The 19,161-nt window shown below is 39.7% G+C and overlaps 1 protein-coding gene across 1 annotated transcript in view; it reads left to right on the top strand.

Annotated features, from left to right (window-relative positions):
* Positions 1-19,161, top strand: part of LOC149263227 (glycerophosphodiester phosphodiesterase GDPD6-like) — a 348,803-nt gene that overhangs the window by 108,327 nt on the left and 221,315 nt on the right. The gene's annotated exons all lie outside the window — the stretch shown is intronic.

The following is a 19,161-nucleotide window of genomic DNA, read 5'->3' on the forward strand; positions in this document are numbered from 1 at the left end:
ACAAATCCGCAAAAGAGATATGGGACAAAATTGTCACGAGCTATGAAGGAGATGAACAGGTAAAGCGTGCTAAACTTCAAACTCTCAGGATTCAGTATGAGACTCTCAAGATGTATAATGATGAAAGTGTGGCTAACTATTTTCTTCGGGTAGATGAGATTGTTAATTGTATGAAAAATTTGGGTGAAGAAATAAAAGAGGCTATAGTGGTTGAAAAGGTTCTAAGATCATTGTCCCCCAAGTTTGAATCTAAAGTATCTGCAATAGAAGAAAAGGAAAATCTACGAATTCTTACTATGTCTCAGCTACATGGAATTCTAACTGCTTATGAAATGAGAAAGGGAGGTCCATCAGACAGAAGAGAAGCTGCTTTCAAGGCATCAGGCAAAGAAGATTATTATGAAGCAAGCCACGTCCCAGAAGAAGAGGAAGAAGAATCAAATTTTGTCAGAAATCTTCAAAGGGGTTCTGGAAGGTTCAGAGGTAAGTTACCTTTTAAATGCTTTGCTTGTGGAAGAGTAGGTCATTACGCTGCAAAATGTCCTTATAAGGATAAAGGAAAGGAACCTGCTAGATGGAACAAGAAACAGAGTGCAAATAAGAAAAGCAACTACACTCATGAAGATAGTGATGGTCTATCGAATAGTGATGAAGATGAACGAGGTAATGAATATAAGTTGTTAATGGCATTTGAAGATGATGATTATATGGATGCTATAGGTGTGGATAACCTTTATGATGAAATTACTAGACTCAAGAGATGTATAGAAGAAAAGAATATGATCATTGATACTCTACAATTTCAAATTGATGAAAAGGAAAAACATCTTGAAAAACTAGAAGGTGAAATTGTTGGTCTTAGAAAAGAGATTGAGAAAACAAAAGCTATTAATCTTAAATTTGTTAAAGGATCTGAAACCTTGGATGAGATTATCAATGTGCAGCGATCTCCTCTGATCAAGATAGGTCTTGGATATAATGGAGAAACATCTCAAGCCTCTACCTCTAAAAGTTATCTTGATGCAGCAAGGATAAGCGAGCAAAGGCCAAATAAAATTAATCAGGTGAATCAGGGACAGTTTACCTCAAGAACAAATAAAGACCATCAAGAAATTTGGGGACAAACTGCCTTAAGGACAAACAGAAGCTACAATCAGCCACAGGTAAAATCTTCCCAATTTGCTCCAAGAATAAATAGAAGCTACAATCGGTTGGATGATAGATCTGATTATCGCAGAAGTTTCTTTAATGGCCAATGCTTTTCTTGCCATAACTTCGGTCACAAAGCAGCTCAATGTGTTGCATACAAGACAATCATGACTAGAGAAGCTCAAAAGCAAGGGAGAATGACTGAAACCATGAAAAGGACTTATAACAACTTTTCGGTTCTTGAAAATGAAGTTGAATGCTCTATTTGTAATAACTTTGGTCATGAAGACTCTGAATGCAGGAGCAGGTTCCGGAAGACAATTCAGAAGGAGCAAAACTCAAATGTCAAAACATGGAGAATAAAGGAACCACAACCAGAAAGATGTGGGATAGCCTTTTATGCAGAAGGTCAAGAAAGTCTATGGTACATTGACAGCGGATGTTCGAAGCATATGACAGGGGACAAAGAAAAGCTTGAGTCATATACCGCATTAGAAAAGGGGAAGAAAGTTTCTTTTGGAAATGATATCTCTGCAGCCATAAAAGGAAAAGGTGTGGCTCCATTGAAAGAGAAGGTCAAAGCTGGAAATGTTTTGTATGTTGATGGATTGAAGCATAATCTTTTGAGTGTCAGTCAGATGTGCGATCAAGGAACAGAGGTAATATTTAGATCAAATGGATGTTGTGTTCGTGATCTTGATACAGGTAAAACAGTGATCAAAGGAAGAAGGACTCCAAATAACCTATACATATTTGAAGAAGGACCACAACAATGCTATTTGAGCAAGGATGATGAACACTGGCTATGGCATCGAAGGTTGGGGCATCTAAGCTTTTCACAAATAAGGAAAGCATGCAAATATCAGGCAGTTCGTGGTCTTCCAGATATCAAAATTCCAGACAACACTATATGCAAATCTTGTCAGTTTGGGAAGCAAACCAGAACTAACTTTTCAGAGAAGGAAGGATCAGCTAGCATGCCTCTTGAGCTAGTACATACAGATACATGTGGTCCATTCAGAAAAAGAACACCTCGAGGAGAAGAATACTTGATATTATTCATTGACGATTTCTCCAGGTTTGTCTGGTTAGGACTTATGAAGCACAAAGATGAAGCATTCGAAAAATTCAAATCCTTCAAAGCCTTGGTTGAAAATGAATCAGGACACAAAATTAAGTGCCTCAGATCTGACAGAGGTGGGGAGTTTACCTCAAACGAATTTTTCGATTTCTGTGAAGAACATGGGATAAGAAGAGAATTCTCTACAGCTAGAACTCCTCAGCAAAATGGGGTGGTGGAAAGAATGAACAGAACAATCCAACAAATGGCTCGTGCTATGCTTGATGAATCAGGTACTCCCGCAACTTTCTGGGGTGAAGCTGCACATGCTGCGGTTATTATTCTTAACAAAACAAATGTCCGAGTAAACAGCACTCAAACACCTCATGAGCTCTGGAGTGGTGAGACTCCTTCGGTGAAGCACTTCAAAATATTTGGGAGCAAATGTTATATTAAGAATACTGATGAGCAACTTGGCAAACTTGAACCAAGAGCAGATGAAGGCATTCTTCTTGGTTATTCTCCATATAGCAAAGCATACAAGTGCTACAATAAAAGACTTGGCAGAATTGTTGACAGCATTGATGTAGTGGTTGATGAGAAGGGATATATTCCTAGGCAAGTTCATCATGAAGACATTGAAGAAGATGAAGGCTACACTCAAAGGCAGAATGATGAAGAAGAAGAACCTCAAGAAGAACCAGAGGAGCAGGCAAGAATAGAAGAGAAGACTCCATCCAGATATGTTCAAAAGAATCATCCAGAATCTCAGATTGTGGGGCAGAAAGAAGCAGGAATACAAACAAGAAGAAGAATTGCAGAAGCTTCAAGCTATTTGGCATTACTCTCTTCCACTGAACCACAAAATGTGAAAGAGGCATGCAAAGATGAATGTTGGGTCAAAGCAATGGATGAAGAACTTGAGCAGATCGAAAAGAACAACACTTGGGAACTGGTTCCTAGACCAAAAGATAAGAATGTCATAGGGACAAAATGGGTCTTCAAGAATAAATTGAATGAAAATGGAGAAGTAATTAGAAACAAGGTCAGACTTGTTTGTAAAGGGTATGCGCAGCAAGAAGGGATAGATTTTGAAGAGACCTTTGCTCCTGTAGCAAGACTTGAGGCCATCCGAATGTTCCTTGCTCTCTCAAGCTTTCAAAACTTCAAGGTATTTCAAATGGACGTGAAATCAGCCTTTCTGAATGGAGACTTAGAAGAAGAAGTATATATTGAGCAGCCAGATGGTTTCATTCTTGGGAATGATCCAAACCTTGTATGCAAATTAGAAAAGGCTCTCTATGGTCTCAAACAAGCTCCAAGGGCTTGGTACTATCGATTGGACAAATATCTTCACCAACAAGGCTTTTCAAAAGGATCAGCAGATAGCAATCTCTATATAAAAATTGAAAATAACAAATTGCTAATACTTGTTGTTTATGTAGATGATATTATCTTTGGCAGCAATGAAGAGACTATGAGTCAAAACTTTGCCTTGGTTATGCAGAAAGAATTCGAAATGTCACTACTTGGAGAATTGACATACTTTCTTGGATTGCAAATCCAACAAAATGAAGGAGGCATCTTCTTGTCTCAAACCAAGTACCTCAAGCAGATCTTGAAGAAGTATGGCATGGAAGATTCAAAGCCAGTATGTACACCCATGGTTACAGGATGCAGCCTCAGTGCAAATGATGAATCAGCAGCAGTTCATCAACCAACTTATAGATCCATGATTGGGAGTTTGCTTTATTTGACAGGTACCCGACCAGACATCATGCATGCAGTCGGAATAGTTGGGAGATTTCAGGCAAATCCAAAGGAGACTCATCTTCAGGCAGTAAAGAGAATCTTCAAATATCTTCAAGGGACACAAAATTATGGATTATGGTATCCTAGAGATACAGATCTCACACTTCATGCTTATACAGATGCAGATTGGGCCGGAAGCGTGGATGACAGGAAGAGCACAAGTGGTGGTGCATTCTTTATGGGCTCCAGATTAGTATCCTGGTTCAGCAAGAAACAGAGTTCGATTGCCTTATCTACAGCTGAAGCAGAATATGTGGCTGCGGCATCTTGTTGCACACAACTTCTTTGGATGATGCAGACCTTGCAGGATTTTCAAATCACTTGCACTTCACCAGTCTCTATCTTATGTGATAATACAAGTGCAATCAGCATTTCAAAGAATCCAGTCATGCACTCAAAGACCAAGCACATACCAATCAAGTACCATTTTCTTCAGGAACAAGTGCTTGAGCAGAAGGTCAAGTTGGAGTATGTTCCTTCTAAGGAACAAGTTGCTGATATTCTCACAAAACCACTGCCCAGGGAAACTTTTGAATATCTCAGACAAAAGCTGGGAGTAGTTGATGCTTCATCCTGCTGTTGAAGCTTGTCTGTTCTACAAAAATTTTGGTATACGCAAGTTACGTAAGGGATATCCGCGTATATACGCCGATTTATACTGGGAAAGTCGCGTGTATGGTGTACGCGTGTTGCAGAAAGCATATCCGCGTGCATACGCCGTTTTCTGCAGGAGAAGTCGCGTATATGGAGCTCTGAACAGCAAGGGCAGACTCTGGTCGGAGAAGGTCTGAGATGGGTATGCCAGAATTCTTCAGGCACAGGTTCAGGGGGAGCAGCAGGCACAGGTTCAGGGGGAGCAGATTAAAGTCTCATAAAGCATTGTTGGCATTTAGATGCTTTTGGTTCTAGTACACAACTGTTGTTGGTTTCAGGAGAAGGAGCTCAGAAGGAAATCTTGGATGCTGATCTAAAAGAGGTGTATCAGATGCTGCTTGTGACTTTCATAAGTCTTGGTCTAGATTTGTTGTCTCTATCTCTTCTGTGATATCTCTTTTATGGTGTTAAGGTCATGTAACGGCCTCTGTTGGTTTCCCCACTATGCCTGGGATGAATGATGTAATATAATTGGTTGTTTCTGATGTATCCCCTCTTGGTTGGGAGTATGGATGTATGTATTGAGTCTTTTTGGTAATAGGAAGGTCCCTTATGGTGTATAAGTCTTGGTTCTTTTGAAGAACATCTTTTGCAGATCTTGTTTTCAGCACAGCCAAGCAAAGATATCAGCATGTACTCAGGGGGAGCACAGCCCTTTGCCCTTGATGACAAAGGGGGAGAGTGATCTGATTTGGTGTTGTTGCCATCAAGTCCAAAGGGAGAGATTGTTGGCATTATGAGACAAGTGTTGTCCTTGATGGCAAATCACACTGATAACAAATCATAGTGCAGAAGGATAGCAGCAAGGAATTGATGATCAGTCTACAAGTATGAAGAAAAATATATACACGTTGGTTCACTATATACCAAGTCGCGTACACAAGCAGGTTCACTATATACCAAGTCGCGTATACGCAGGTTCGCTATATACCAAGTCGCGTGTACACGCTGGTTGGCTTCAGTAAAAGCGCGTGTATGTGGAAAACTTATCTTTGGTCCACGGCGGTTATTCCTTGGAAGTTGTGCCTATGATTTTGGACCTTGGTGTCTCGACGGACGTGTTAATCCCTAGTTTTGAAGATGATGGTATTGGATTTCTATGGTTTTGGCTCTTGGTATTGAACAAGGCCTAAGGCTATATAAGGAGAAGGAAATCATTAGGCAAGTGTATCTGAAAAGTCTTGAATATCTGATGAAGTATTAGATCCAGTACGCAGGTTATTGGTTGATGATGTATTGCTTGATCTGAGCTAAGGAGAGATCTCATCGGTTGATGGAGAACAAGATCTAAGGAGTGATCGGGATCAAATGGTTTGAAATGAACTATCTTTATATGGTTGATTATGCGTATTTCTAGATCTGCATACTGACGCAATGTTATGTTCTGGGTATAACTGAAATCTGGTACAGCTGCAAGTTATGAAAAATTATTTTTAGATCTGTACGCAGGTTGTCTTCGGTAAAACCGCGTGTATACGCGGGTTGCCTTCATTGTAGTAGCGTATATCTTTTGGAGCTTGATTTTTTGGGTTGCAGCTGGATCTGACTGTTATTGCAGAGTTCTGTAGTCTGCTCTGTGTTCTGGTGACTGGGTTTGACAGGGTTTCAGTGGTTCAGTGATTCAAAGATTGATGATGCTAGTATTGGTTGTTTTATGCTTCAATGATTTGTGAATGAATCATGGTCTTCAGATTGTAATGTTGTGCTTCAGGAGTATCCAGTCTGAAAATTGATGAAAAGTGGTACCTGAAGGAAAGAAGATTGTAGGCCAGCACCTACGTACTAGTATCTTAGCTAGTACAAGAGCAAAGGGGGTTGGAGCTCCCTTCCAAGGAAGTTTGGAGAACGAGAGAAGGTTGAAGCCTTCTGCAGGTTGTAGCCTGCGTACTGGTATAAGGCTGCACCAGTACAAAAGATTGTAAACTGAAGTTCTTATTAAAGAAAGATAGAGACGACTTGCAGCAGGTGGTTTTCACCCACATTGGGTTTCCACCTTATATCATGGTGTTCATGTGTGTGGCTTTTGTGTGATGATCTGTTCTGTTATACTGCATCTGTTTACTCTTAATATGGTGAATAATGACCTGATGCACTTAACTGAAGATAAACTAACTGAATTATAAGTTTTCTGGTTATATGCTGTTTTCTTTAGACACAGTAGCGTGTACACGCTGGTTCACTTAACTGAAGTAGCGTATATGTTTCTGAGCATTGAAAAAGTTTTATTAATCTGATAATACTGATTCACCCCCCCCTCTCAGTATTATTTCCAACAGTGGAGAGGTCGAGATTAATTTCCCAGAATTTTCTGAGCACTGGAGAGGGCCCTAACAGTAGATCCATTCAGCCAGTAGTGTGTTTCTGGGCATCTTCAGCGTAGAGCTTGAGCAACATAGCAGCATTGTGGTGTAGGGTGTCTTATTTTTCATTTGGGGCTTTGCTAGCTTGCCTTGAGCAAGCCCAAGTGCACTCTTTCCAACAACTCATTGTACCCTTTTCATATTATAATAAAATGGCTTAGCAGCACAGTTTTTGGCTTTAAAATGGTGTTCTGATGCTTGAGTATTTTTCCGTGTTTTTGGTTAAGTTTGATTTGTTTATCATTGTATATTTCCATTAGGAATATTACAATTGATGAATCAATGAAGAGATAAAGAGTGATCCCTAAGCCCTATTCACAAGAGAGACTCAATTGCATGGTTTACTTGCTTGAAAAGCAAGGTGTAAAGCTCTCTAAGAAGGGCCAAGGGGATTTCAAGGGCTAGGGTTTGCAAATATGACTTGTAAAGGAAGGACCTAGTCCTAGAAACCCTTGTGAAAACTTGGTTTCCAAATGAAATTATCTTCAGTAAGTTGTGGGACCACAAGGGACCAAGTAGACCCAAAATTAGGTCAAGGGAGTACAATTGATCAATCAAGGGTGTTCTTGACCTAATTGAGGGGGAGAAGGGGATCAAAGGGGAAATTTTCACTAATTTTGATGCAATGATCCCAATGAGGTCACTAGCCAAGGGAAACCAAGGGCAAGAATCGATCTTGGAGCTAGGGCTTGGAATATCTCAAGATCCCATTGTTAGAATTGCCTCAAATTTGGAGGGCTCCTAAGAGACACAACAATGCAGTAGAGAGAAAGAGATCAATTTTTTTTTACGGGTGAGTTGTGAGAAAAACAATGCCCTAGGTCACCTATGGAGGCTAGGCCTAGAAAGAAAGAGAGAAGGGTGAGAAAAATATGCTTTTAGGTGATCACCTATGGAGGATCAGTGCCTAATCCTTTGGGAGAAATGGAGTCAAGGATGTTTCAATGCTTGGAATGAATTCACTTAGTCAAGGAGGCCTCTAGAACAATTTCGCATGGCAATTAGGGCATGGGACAGTTGCTTCAAGGTCTTTACACTTCGATATGCAATATATGATGACTTATCAAGATAAAATTTCAACAAAATATCTCTAGGAGCATTCACTCATTCATACATGGTGCATGACATGATGCAATGCTATAAAAAGACAAATTTCCACAATTTCGCATAAGAAAAGTAGTAAATTCAACCTAGTATAGCGAAAATCCCCAGCAACATGCATGTGACATAAGAAATTAACGAAATAACATTAAAATAATACTTACATGTAAGAATTTAGAAAAAGTATATCCAATCATCATTATATGCCAATAGTGAAGCTCCAAGAAAAAAATGAAGAAATCCAAACATCAAAATTCATCCATTTATCCAATTTTGTCCTCCAAAAAGAATAGCAAAAATCTCACAAGAGAGAATGATCCAATCCAAGTGATGATGATCAAAATGATTCATCACACTTGTATTTATACACTTCCTAATGAATTAAATTTAGCTAATTAGGCCTAATTTAACCCCTCAAATAAAATAATGTGCATAATAACAAAACTTTTGGTGACAAGTGCACCAAATAGCAAAATAATGTAAAGATAAGCCTCTCGAGAGGGTCGAATGATCAACAAGGTGAGTCGTTGGGCCTTTGAGGAGGCCTGATGAAGTCTAAGGGGTGCCATAATGAAGAAATGGACTCTAAACATGTTGGAGAAGGGGTTTCTCCCTTGTTATCCAATCAAGAACCTGTGGTGCTCCCAAGTGGGTGTGGCTACACAAGGACACCCTCATGGGTCTCCAAATGGATCAAATATGCCTGTAGACCATCTGTAAGGGTTGGGGCAATGACATAAGCACTCCCTCTGCAGCAGTGAGCATCCTAGAACATCTGCCAAGTGTATGGTACAACTGTGGAGCCGGCTGGGCATGGTGGACTAGGTGAATCATCCTCATCGCAAAGGTGGAACACGAACAATCATTGAACGCTGCTAGGGATCCATGAAATATCGGCTCTGGTGGAGGCCCATGGCTCTCAACGCTCACCCTACAAGTGCAAATGTGGCCCTCTAGAGGGCTAGGACCCCGTATAAGGAGACCAAGCCCTAAATGAAGACCCACCTGCAATCCTGCATAAGATCGAATGCATCCCTTCTCCCTCTAATACAACAAATCATTAGAATAATCAAGTACTAATGCTTACAAGTCATGGGATCAATGGGGCTTTTCATGGTGCCAGACCCTTCCATAATGGGCTTTAGCATGTACAAGTGTCTCCAAGCTCAATAGGGGGTTAACCAAGGACCCTATTAGATGGTTTCAACCTCTAAAGGGGGTGGCATGTCCATGGTGTTGATCTAAAGATGATCTGAGGTTGTCATTGATGTCAACCCAAGCAGCACCAGGGGCTACCCTGATCTTGCAAGGGAATTTTGACTTGACAACTTTATTCTGAGTCAAGGATCTTCTAGATAGATTCTACTTGTCGTCGGTCGAGATGTTTCCATTGATATATGGCATGCAAAGTATTTCTTCACGGTTTGAGAGATATTCATGTTTGAAGTTAATAACCCCAGTTAGTGGGCTAAAACCCTATGGGGTTGTGGCATAGCACTCATAATTGGTTTTTGTCATTGAATAGTCATTAATTAATAATTTTTTAAGCTCTTAAAATCCCTCCAACATTCTCTATAGAAGCCCCTCTCAACTCTATAAAAAGAAATCTCATATATCCTCCAATTGATGTGATTGTGGCATTTTTGCTATAACTTCATTTTTGCGAAGTCTTAGATTCTAAAATTAAAACCCATTTGGTTCGCAGTCCTGATGAATGTCGTGACCGAATTTCAGATCGTGGTTCGCTATATTTTCAGAGATATGATTTGTGGAAGTTAGGGTTTTTGCAGGCTATCGAATTTCATCTCAAAGAAGTGACCTTGGGAAAATCGTCATAACTCTCTCTTTGAGAAGAGGATTGGAATTCTGTAAAAAGTGGCAGATAGCGCACGGACTATAGTTTTTTGTGTATCAATTTCAGAGCCGAAGGAGGAAACAGTGACACGTGCCATGTCATACAAGTTCGCTCTAGTGAACTAGTCCATAATTAGGTCATTGTGAGAAATTAGGCATAACTTTGCCTTGAAGAGTCCAAATCGAGTCAGACCTGTGGCATTAGAAAGAAGACTCAGAGGGCTTCTACAGGACCGAATATCACATGTTGGGGATCTGAAATCGCAGAGATACATCAGATTAAATATCGTGCTCCTAGAAGGCAAGAAAAATTAGATCAAGTGTTGTCAATGGGTGCAAAGGACCAGACTTTCTAGGGCAGCAAAGAGCAAGGTGCAGCAAAATGATGTAGCAGAGGTAAGCTATAGGTAAGTATCTTCTGTATATGCATGTTCATCTCTTAATTGCATTAGGTTCTTTGTATTCTAATTTGTTGTTTTTGTTTAGCACTGACATATGCTCTGCAGGATGAGGTAAGTTTTGCTATTATCATGTCATGGGTATTTCCTTGAAGACTTTTTGCAGGTATTATATATTCATCGAGAGAAGACTCACTCAATGCATAATCTAATGTTTTGAAGAATGAGAAAGGGTAGCATGACAAGAGCAACAATCAAGGTGTAGAACAACAGCAAGAAGTTCACCACATGAAGTCTTCAAGTGGGCAGCACTGCATACAGACATTGTAAAAGTATCATTGTATAGAGTCATTGTAAAAGCATCTTTGTAAAAGTTGTACAAGTGTCTATCTGCCAAGAGTTGAAGAGGTAGTGTCGGGAGGTCTAGGATCATCATTAGGTGGTTGTGTCATAGTTGGGGTTATGGTCTAGTGTGTCGTCTTCTTCTACATCATTCTATATCATTGTAAAGTGGACCATTTTCCCTGGTACGGGAGTCCATTCTTCTTTTATTCTTCTATAGGGTGGTAGGGTGGTGCTAGGCTGGTGCATGAAGTCACCAATAGGTTCAAGCTTGTGAAAACTTCAGGGTGGTAGGGTGGTGTTAGGGTGAGTTGTAGCTCATTGGGTGTTGGGGCATCCATTCAGTTGACTACTGAAGAATCTCGGGCATTGGAGCGTCCATCTAGTGGGAGCTGGAGAAGAATGCTTTTCTAGATTCTAGGAAGTTGGAGCTTTCTTTTCAATTGGAGTTGAAGATTAAAGAATTATTAGAAAAGCGTTCGGTGGTTTTTGACCCGGAGGGGGTTTTCCACCTAAAATTTTTGTGCCTCCTGTGTTCTTTTATTCACTGTTGTTACTGCATAAACATTAATGATAATTGAAGATTAACTAATGCTCTGAAAAGATTTAAAAGTGCTAATTGCTAAGGAATACTGATTCACCTCCCCCTCTCAGTATTTTCCAACACATGGTACATCCTTTAAGAGTTAGGCGACAAATGATATAATAATGGAATGGACTGGGGATTCGGGGAATCATTCAAACCATGTGTCAAGGTGCAAGGGTAGCTATAATAAGGGAATCCCACACCTAGGTATATGAGCGTAGGAGGGAGCAAATCGTGGTACATGAATTACCTCGGCCTTTGTTTTTCCACCCTTCTTCATATGCCTTTTACCTTTAACTGGTTTTTTTTCTTATAACTGCTCGGGGTTCCAGGGGATGGAGAGTATGATGTGTAATATGTAGCAGTGGATACCCCCTCAAGGTGAGGAAGTTCATCGCCCACCAGGGGTTGGAACAATCATGGGTTCCTTGGTGATGGAGGGAGCTCATCTAGGGCCCATAGGAACCAGGGTGATGGCCATAGATAAGGGATAGAGCTCATGTTTGGCTTTTGCCTACATGCTAAATTTTTATGTCCTGACCATCTTTTTCATTTTGTGGTACATTTCCTGTTGAGAGTGGCCAAATTATGCTTTTTGTTTTCTTTCTAGTTGCATCAACCTCCGGGGCATCGTTTCAGGCCTGACCCAAGGTGTGGGCAAGGGGAGGGGGAGGCTAGCCCTCTGTAGACCCAGATGGGAAAAGAGATGAATGGGGCTCAAATGAGTGGAAAGGGAGCAATGTAGGTGGTGTTAGGAAGCGGAACCACGCAACCAAAATAGAGATTTCCCATGTAGTTCCAACCCTAGAGCTAATGGCCAGTAGAGGAGATACCACAGGACTATGATACAAGGGTAACCACGAAAGCGAGCAATGGAGACAATAATATTAATCTAACCCACTCTTTTTGTCGAATTCCCCCACCAATTCATTCCCAAAAGTGGCCATGATAAGTAAGGAAAACTACTCAACTATACCAATGAAAAGCCATAACTTTGGGTTCGGGAGGCCCACCTTTAAAGATACATTCATAACAGATGGGCGAGGAACCACATGGCTAGCTCAGGTGGCGGAGAAAATGGCACATCGAGCTATCTGGGGGCTGCTAGCTGTCGACTGAGGACCATCTAGGAATTTTTTTTTCTCACATATACACTACCCACAGGTGGTGGGTAACAATCCCAATGAAGTTACTAGCCCATGGGAGATCAAGGGCAATAATTGATCTTCGAACTAGGGCTTGAAATATCTCAAGATCCCACCATCGAAATCTCGTGAAATTTGGAGGTCTTGTTGAGGTCGCACTAGCGCAGTTGTGGGCAAGAGATCGAATTCCTTTGATGCTAAATCATGAGAAAAAGGATGCCCTAGGTGACCTATGGAGGCTAGACCTAGAAAAAGAGGGGAAGGTGAGAGGGATTCTCTTTGAAAATGATCACCTATGGAAGGATCAGTGCCTAATCCTTTGGGGAAGATGGAGTCAAGATGAAATTTGTGATTTAGAGGAACTACACCAATCAAGGAGCATCCTAGACAACTTCACATGGCAATTAGGGCATGAAAGCAATTGCTAGAATAATCTATACTTCAATTTGCAATAATTGATGACTTACCAAGATATGTTTAATAAAAACAATCTCTAGGAACATTCACCCTTTCACACATGATACATGAGATGATGCAATGCTACAAAAGATTAAATTTCCACAATTTCGCATAAGAAAAATAGTAAATTTCAAATCTAGTATAGGGAAAATGTTAGTTTTTGTAGCATCAAATGTGTTCTAGCCTTGAAATTTGGTGGAGAGGCTAGAATACATGAGATCTCCAAAACCCGAAAGTCGTTTCTAGAAGTTTCACCTAGAGATGACTTATATAGATTATTAACCAATTTTTTTTAATGTTTCCTAACTCTAAACTTAGGAAAACTGGTTAATTAATTAGAATTAATTAATTCAAGGTGAAAATTCTCTAGAAACTGTGAAAATTCCTGAATCTAACACATCAGAAACCCCTACTGCAATGTCTAGTTTACTATCTCCTCCTTGTTCTTTACAGTAACAAGTTATTTAATTGCATAAACATTGAAGTAAATGTAAATGCAATCTTCATAGATATACAAATCATGCACTGAAATAAACTGAGACAATCAAACAAGGGACACTGTTATTTTTGGACAATCGTCCCCAGAAAAACCCAATGTGGGAAAACCGGTGCAACATGTAGAGGGTTTTATTATTAAGCAGATTTTTGAATACAACTACGGTGTCAGAAATGGCTCACCCTTCAGAGAATATCCTTGGCAGTTGTACCCCTCTCTGGAGACAGATATTCCGACAAATTAGCAACCGGATGATCAACCCCATAGTGACTCTGACTATTCATTGTGCTGGACAACGAAATATGCTCCAAGCACTGCTCTGGAACCGCGTCACCCTCTCCCAGCTCAGGATCTGCTGATCAACTCCCAGTCTACCCCACAGAATCTCCCAACGCTTCGTCTGAAGCCCTCCGCGTCCTCTACGTCAGCCTTTACGGTTTTTGCGTCAGCCTCTATGGCCCTTTGCGTCCTCTGCGCTGGCTCCTTAGGCCTATGCGTCAGCCCTTCTTGGGCCTGCACTACCTCTTCCAACACTTCACTGCCTCTCTGCTATGTATTCTTTAGCCTTGGATCGAAATCCCTTGGCTGAACTTCTCCTCACTGCAAGTAATATCTAACTCGATTTCTTCAGCAAATCCAGCCCCAAAAAATCGAATTCTTGATCTCTCTTGGTGTGTCTCCAACTGACCCTCAAGCCTCCTCTTATACTTTTCCTATTGACGATTCAACGACTGATATTAAGTCCCTAATCAACGACTAAGATTAGATCTGGCTTGATCCTTGTCTCTTAGAACTTTCTCACCCATTTTATATTAATACACATTAATATTTTTATTTTCCTAAGTTTAGACTTAGGAACCCATTAAAAATATTAATTATTTTAATATCTCTTCATCCGGGTGGAAATTCTCCAAACGATTTCTGGATCTTAGAGATCTCATGTGCCTTAGCCTCTCCACCAAATTTCATGGCTAGAGCACATTCGATGCTACCCAAAATCAACAGAAACTCATAGGGGTCGATCCATAAATGATCTGAGCCATCGATTAAGATTTAATTTTGGCCGTTGGAGTCCCAATAGGAAGATATAAGAAGGGATCAATGTGGTGATGGAAAATAAACCAATGTAGATACTCAGTTGCCCAAGCAGTTTGATTTTCTCATTAGTAGAGACTCAACAGTGAATATAGATCCAGAGGGTGAGTAGTAGGTGGTAGAAGAGGTCAACAACATTTCAGGAGGAAGTATTCCTGTTCTGGGAGAGGCAATGAGAGGAAGGCCGAAATTCCCAGAGGTTTTGCGCAAGCATTGCGTAGAGGTCGACGCAGAAGGATCTGTGTGTGGCTAGGGAGGTAGTTTTGGGGGCAGAAATTAGCTGCGAGGTGAAAGAAAATTCTCACGATAATTTTGCCAGTATTTTTCCTCATATTAGATTACCATTAGAGCATCTAAAGTATTGTACTTAGAATTGTTGTTGAAGAATAATAATAAAACCCTCATCTGCTGCACTGATTTTCCCAAGTTGGGTTTTTGCGGGGACATTTGTCCACAACAACCTTGTTAAATTTTGTGTGTGTGCTAGAATCTCTCAGTTTCCAGTATTTTATTTTTCGCAATATTTTTATGGTGAAAATAGCAGTAGAGAATTATTTGTTGTTTGTATGTGCAAATAAATTGTTAAATTAAATTAACAATAGAAAATACTTTCCAATTACTGCAATAGATGAAATTTTCACATGGTATTAGAGCGTGAGTGATCAACCGGAAAGCTCAAAAGCGAAGGAAAGAATTTTGTTGTTCAGAGGAAGCAACAGGCCAAAATTCTTAGAGGCAACGCATTACTCAGACAGACAGGGGGAATTGTTGAGGCAAGAATTCAAAATTCAGTTGCAGGGTTGCAAAAAAGTCGAGTTGCTCGAGTTAGTGATTCTAATAGTTAGAGGCTAAGTCACCGGATTCGCCGTATTTAATCCATAAAATTCGAAATTCGCCGTATTTCAAGCTCAAACGAATATGTTCGTTCCAGTTCGCCGTATTTCATGCCGTATTCGAATTTTTGTCGATTAAATTCGCCACTAAAATCGTTTAGATGCGTTGGAATTCGCCGGCAGCGGATTAAAATTCGTTTTTTTTCGCGCCCGCGGGTATGAGTGTTGCTGTAGCCTGTTTTAGGTTTCTTTGGTTTGGTTGTTTATGTTTTCATTGCCGCCGCAGACGCCATAGACTACAGACTACAGTCTACAAATATAAATATAGGTTATTTGCAATGCAAAAAGACTGGTACAGAAATACTGACAGTGGCTGGTTTTAAATTGGGATTGAACGAAGATTTCTATTTAAGACGTTTCGTTGTTCTCTGTCACAAAATAAGACGAGAAGATGAAGTGATGGTGACAGAGATTGAGTAAGGTTTGTATATAATGATGATTTGGAACTGTAACGTCTATTTTCATATAAACCAAGTGTCCCCTTCATCAAAGTTTAGATCTGAATAGAGTTACCATTGGGATTTTTTCTGGCTATATTTCTTTTTATGATTTCTTTTAAAAATGTTTTTCTTTAAGAATTAGAATTAATTTATATAATTTAAAAATAATAAAGTTTTTGAAAGAATTAAATTACGTTTTAAAAATACAAAATAAATAATAGAAAATATATAATATATTTTTTAAGTTTAATTAATGAAACATATATATATGTTTCTCGATATATAAGCACTTGCCAACATATTTTTTGTTAATTGAAATATTACCCACACACAAAAAATAAAAGATAAAATATCTAATTATATAATATTAATCTCTAAATAAATTTTGATTAATATCATTAAAATATTATATATCAAAAATTTCAAAGAATAAATAATTGATGTTAGTCCATGTTAAAACTTAATAGGATATTATCTATCTGAATAGTTTGATAGTTTAAAGGGAAATAGGAACTTTTATATCAAAATTAGAATTGTAGTGACTTGTAATATTTTAATGATAATATCTTTAATTAATATTTATTTTTCTTCTAGAAGGTTGAAAAATAATTATTATACTTAATTCAATTATATGAAGATTATAATTCAATTATAATGGTTCCCTCCTGGTCAAATTTATGGGTATTCCATAGCTGAATATGAAGTATATTTCAGTTAATATAATTTCTAACAATAAAATAGTCTTTATAAGTGTATAAATCTGCCCTCTATCTTTAATATACATTTTTTTTTTCGAATTTCTATATGTCGAATTTAATGTCGAATTTTATCGACAAAATTTGAGTTGCCGAACTTTATTCGAATTTCAAGGTCCTCGAATTCGAACTCGAACTCGAACCTGGTGACTTAGGTTAGAGGGAGCAACAACAACTCAAATTTTTGCTAAGAAAATTCCTTAGTTGGACGCAGAGGGTTTTTGCAGTAGTTTGGAGTTGCAAAATCAACGTCGGGTGGAAATAGGCACAACATAGTAAATTCTTTAGTATGACCATGGACAAAGTTGACATTTAGGAGGCTTCAGATTTATCTTCCAGGCTGGAGGACGAATTTGCTTGCTTGTCAGGACCAACTTCACAGGGTGTCTGGTATATAGACATAGAATCAAGGTCGGGTGGAAATAGGCACAACACATAGTAAATTCTTTAGTATGACCATGGACAAAGTTGACATTTAGGAGGCTTCAGATTTATCTTCCAGGTTGGAAGACGAATTTGCTTGCTTGTCAGGATCAATTTCACAGGGTGTCTGGTATATAGACAGTGGAGCATCAACTGATATGACAAGGGTTAGAGAATATTTCTCTAGCTACAAGGAGGAGCAGATGGACTTTCAGATTACAAAGTGAAAAATAACGAAGTGTACTGTTGTAGGGAGAGGTACCATCGAATTTCAGATGGAGTCAGGAGCAAGCACCAATGCTACAGATGTCTTGCATGTACTAGGATTAGGTATGAACCTAATTTCAATATCCCAATTATAGGATAAGGGATATTATATCCACTTCTTAGGGAAGAAAGTGTTTGTCAAACAGTAAAGCTGGAAGAGGGTAAGATAGATTGGAGTTCGAAGCAACAAATTATACAGATTGTAGCTCGACTCTCTAATGGCACTAATTGGTAGTGACAGTAGTAGTGGGATGGAACTAACTGAGTTATGGCATAGGAGAATGGTACATTTACACCATGGAGCACTCAAGATGCTTAGGGAAACAGTAACAAGGGTTTCAAAACTTGGCACAAAACACGATGATGTGTGCAGAGGATGCGTAGTTGGAAAGTATGCTAAGGCAACATTCCCAAGAAGTGACAACAGAGCAGATGGCGTGTTAGGACTTATACATTCATATATTTGTGGCCCGATGTCCACAAGAAATCTTAGTGGTGCCAAATACTTTGTCACCTTTATTGATGAACATTCTAGAAAAACCTGGATCTACTTCTTGAATACCAAAGATGAGGTCTTAGATCGTTTCAGAGAGTTTAAGGCTCTCATGGAGAATGCGACAGGGAAGACGATCAAGGTGCTTCTCTCAAATAATGGTGGAGAATACATTGATAAAGACTTCACAGATTTTTGCGCGAAGGAAGGCATCAAAAGAGAATGGACAATTCATATAATTCACAACAGAATGGGGTAGCGGAGCGGAAAAACAGAACCATTCTTGGGGTTGCAAACCCTATGTTATATGACCAGGTTTCTATGGGTAGAGGCATGTAACACGCCAACGTATATTCAGAACAAGACTCCTCATAGAGCATCAGGGAAGAAAACGGCAAAAGGGGTCTTCATAGGGAAGAAGCCAGATGTGAGTCACTTTAGGATCTTTGGCAGCATTTCTTACTGCCACATGCCAGCTGAGAAGTGCACCAAACTGGATCAGACTACAGAGAAGGGGTTTCTCGTTAAGTATAGTGAGACCTCCAAGGCATATAGGATCTACATTCTTAGCAATAGGAAGATTGTAGTAAGACGAGACATAAAGTTCATGGAGGACCGAGCCTTTTAGAGATCTCGTGAGATGCCTGTAATCGATCAGATTCAGCGCGCTGAAGCTCCATAGGTTCAGCAACAGGAACCACCAGTGGGACAATCACAGGGATCTAGTACAGTAACTAGTACTAACAGTTACTCAAGAGCAGGAAGTCCAGTGAGATCTCGGGAAACGAAGCAGCAGGAGCAGGATGAGGAGTAATTGGTAGAACCTCCCACTACTAGTGGTTGAGCCAACAGAGAGGTTCGTCAGACATTGAGAGATGCAAAGGAGTTTGTTAGCTCAGGTTGCAGAACCTTCCAATTTTCAGGAAGCCACACAACATCAAATATGGGTAGATGCCATGGTAGAGGAACACAACTCTATCATGATGAATGATGTTTGGGAGGTGGTGCTGAGACCTAAGGACAGGTTAGTTGTATGTTCTCGATGGATCTACAAGATCTAGTATGTTGTAGATGGCACTGTGGAGAAGTACAAGTCTAGGTTTGTGGCAAATGGGTATGCACAAAAAGAAGGGATAGATTGTGAGGAGACCTCTCCAGTTGCTAGAAACACCTCTATTCGGTTAGTTATATTTCTAGCAACTCAGATGGGATGGGAGATTCACCAAATGGACGTCAAGGCAACATTCTTGAACGGGTTGATAGAGGAAGAGATGTACATTGAACAACGAGATGGCTTCGAAACTCATGAGAGGTGCACTCATGTGTGCAGATTGAAGAATGCTTTATACGAGCTCAAGCAGACTCCTAGTGTTAGTTTA

This window comes from Pinus tabuliformis, chromosome 6, assembly GCF_031772625.1.
Source record: "Pinus tabuliformis cultivar Carrire ecotype Pingquan chromosome 6, CPIR1, whole genome shotgun sequence".
Lineage (NCBI taxonomy): Eukaryota > Viridiplantae > Streptophyta > Pinopsida > Pinales > Pinaceae > Pinus > Pinus tabuliformis.